Source organism: Ictidomys tridecemlineatus, unplaced genomic scaffold (assembly GCF_052094955.1).
Source record: "Ictidomys tridecemlineatus isolate mIctTri1 unplaced genomic scaffold, mIctTri1.hap1 Scaffold_77, whole genome shotgun sequence".
NCBI classification, from domain to species: Eukaryota; Metazoa; Chordata; class Mammalia; order Rodentia; family Sciuridae; genus Ictidomys; species Ictidomys tridecemlineatus.
In genome coordinates, this window is record NW_027525652.1 from 831115 (window position 1) to 834441 (window position 3327).

A 3327-nucleotide genomic window follows, 5' to 3' on the forward strand; every position below is an offset into this window, starting at 1 on the left:
AGACAGTATATAATATAAAAATAACTTTTTGCTTACAATTTACAAAATGTATTATTATTACAATCTTTGATCTCTGATAACCTGCAATGCTGGCTGCATGAATCCAGCAATTTTAAAATTCAAAAACTATTTTCTAAAACTTCAGGGCAAATAATTTACAAATAAGGTACACAAAGATTTAGACCATGCAGAAATTTCTTACATCTTCTGTTAATAATATTTTATGACTGCAACTTTATCAAATTATATACCTACTTGCCCTATACATATACAAAATAATGCATACATGATAAAACAGCAAAAGAGTAGTCCTTAAACTCAATTTATCATAAAAGTATTACTATATTAACATATCTACAAGCAGCATGTAACAGTGTTAAGAGAAATTAATTCAATAATACTTGAAGTTACAAAATAAACCATATTTAATACTTTTTCCTAAGGCAGGTAGATGGTCCCAGCAAAGTAATATCATGGTAACAATCTACACTGCTGTTAGTCCCACATTTTAAAGATGGAATACTATAAATCTGGCTTTCAGTGGCACTTGGATTTTCCAGTAAATTTAAAGTGTCTTTTAGCTCCCTGAATCATGTTCATTCTGAAGGTGGATCTCTTGGTCCTTTGGGTTTTCCACAGCGATTACCAAAACCAATATCTGTGGCTTCTGTTGGACTCTCTGCTATTTGATCTTTCTTCTCACTGGAAGTAGATGGACATTCTGTACAAGTCTCTGTGTGAATATCTCCTGCTGGATGATCACATTTTCCATTTCCAGAGGTTTTCAAGCCTTTAGATTCTATTTGTTCAGACCATTCCTGACTTTGGAGTTCATTCCATTCTGATCTTATAGGTATATTATGTTCACTTGCCAATACAAAAGATTCAGGAGTTCTTTCAGATAGGGGCGGTGGTGAATCTTCACTAACATCACCATCTTTTTCAGCACCCAAAAGTATTGTTTCTGCCATATCATGTCTAGCAATGGACATTGGCAATATTTTCCTAGTAGAAATGCTTTCAGTACTAGTGGCAGCAGAAACCGTGGCACTTGCTGTTGAAATATTAGTTTTATTCTTGGTCACAGCACCATCAGAGTTCCTTTCATCTGAATCCAAGTCCTCAGAGTGAAGAGGATTAGTAAAGCTAAGGGGTACTCTGAATAGAGGTGAACTATTTTGATGATCCACAAAGGTTTCAACTTGTGCTGTAGGAATTGGTGTTAAACTCAGTTTTCATAGTTTGACAGTGAATATCTGAGGATTTGCCTTCAGATGAATCAGGTGTGGCATTTTCAGGTCCATGAAATGACCACATTACATGCCCATTTTTATCAAGAGGCAAGCAATCTGGCCTTGGAAATGTGTCTGAATTCTTCTGTGATTCTTCTGGTGCAGTAATAGGAGCTTTATTTGACTGTGCTGCACTACAGTCCACACAAGAATTCTGGGATATGTCATCAACTTTTAGATCCCCTGAATTTACTTCCTGTGGCTTAGACATTTTATCAATTATACAAGATGAAGTAGATTTAATTTTAATTGCATGTCCCCTATTCAAGAGTGCGTTCCCATCGAAACTTTTTGGTCCCTCTTGGAGAGGGACTTTCTTAATCTCAAAAATTAAATTTCGCTCCAATTTTTTATCTATTTGTTCAATAGTTGATTCATTTTTCCCTGGAGGATCTGTTGATTTATTATAGTTTCTGTTGAGGTCTGTTGAATGCTGTTCTGAAGAAACCACGTGCAATACTGGCTTTGGGTGGTATCTGTCATTGTCCTGCCACACAGTAGTGACTGTTGGAAAAGCTGAAGGGGGAGAAGGTGTCAAGATGGGCGGCACTGGATGAGGTTCTGGTGGTTGCAATATTTCTTCCTTAGCATCCCCTTCTACAAGGCAACTTCGAGTCCTTGGTGGTTTTGGAGAAGGAGAATCTTGTTTTTCTGTATCCATGGAGCTGACCAAACTTTCAGTGCTAATTTCATTCCCTTCATCAGCAATTTTCTGGGTTCCATGAATTTCATACAACTGTAGCTGTTTTTCAAACAGTTGGGCGATAGCTCTATGAACAAGCTCATATTGCTCCTTTGTTTGCACTGCAGAGTGCCTTTGAGTTTTCATTTCTTGTATTAAATTAAATACATTAAATTCTTCTGGTATTTTCCCAGCTTTTAGTAAATTCCACGTATAATCTATGGCACAAATGGCACCTGTTCTTCCACAGCCTGCACTGCAATGAATACATATAGGAACATCTTCAGGTTCTTGGTGTTTCCTCATTAAGCTTATCATATCCAGAGTAGAATCAAATGATGAAGGAACATCATGGTCTGGCCAGTTCACATAATGAAACTGATAGAGCCTACGAGATTCATTTTGAAATTCAAGTAACAGTGTCCTAATGAAGTAGTCTGTCCTTGCTTGTTCATCTTCACAAGAAATTTTGAATGCTGCAAATGTTATAGGGTCTTCACCACACAAAGGCCAGTAGCGCTCACATTTTTTCCTTCCCATCTCAAATTCTTGACAGGCCATTACAATGATTACAACGTTGTACTCCCATATCATCCTCCAAAAATCGATTACTATATTTGCTAAAGGTCCTTGGGTCGCCACATATGCTTTTGGCCCATAGACACCCTTAATAAAATTTGCATTGATAGTCTGAATCTTGAGAAGGAGTCTTTAAGGTCAACTTAACTCGGCTGTGATCAAATGGCAGTATGTCCTTATATCTGTTCTTTTTAACATTTTCTTCTTTTTCTCCAGTGGCTGTGGGATAAATCTTTTCTGTTCTATATTTGGTAGATAATCTTCTTAATCGCATGAAGTCCCGGGCGAAGTTGTCCTCCCCATTGTGGTCCGGACTCTTCATGGCCTGGACCCTCTGGATGAATTTCCTCAGGATTTCCACTTGCTCCATCTTCCCGTGTCCCCCAGGCTGCGGTCGCTGCCCCCCCCCCCCCCCCCCCGCCGCAGAGCCAGCTCCGTCTTCCCCAGCTCGCTCCCCCTGCCCGTCCCTCCCTCCCGACCCCGCCAACCCTGCAGCTCCCTCCCCCTCCCCACCGCCCAGGCGGCGGCTGTGGTGGCACCTGCCCGGCTCCGGACACCACAACTTCCAGGAGCAGCCAGTCGTTCTCCCACAGTACGAGGACAGCCGCTGTGGCTAGCGCCAACCCCAACCCCCAGCTTGCTCCATCCTCCTTCCCCGCCCTCCTCCTCCTCCGCCTGAGACGCCGCTGCCGCCTCAGGAACACTGCTCTCCGCTCGCCCTGCCCCCTTCCCTGGTTCTTCCCCCCCTACCCCCCACTCGCAGCCACAGCCGCC

At 41.8% G+C, this 3327-nt stretch overlaps 1 pseudogene; it reads right to left on the reverse strand.

Annotated features, from left to right (window-relative positions):
* Nucleotides 1-432: 432 nt before the first annotated feature.
* LOC144374612 (tyrosine-protein phosphatase non-receptor type 12 pseudogene) lies at nucleotides 433-2943 on the reverse strand (annotated as a pseudogene).
* Between the last annotated feature and the right edge of the window lie 384 nt (nucleotides 2944-3327).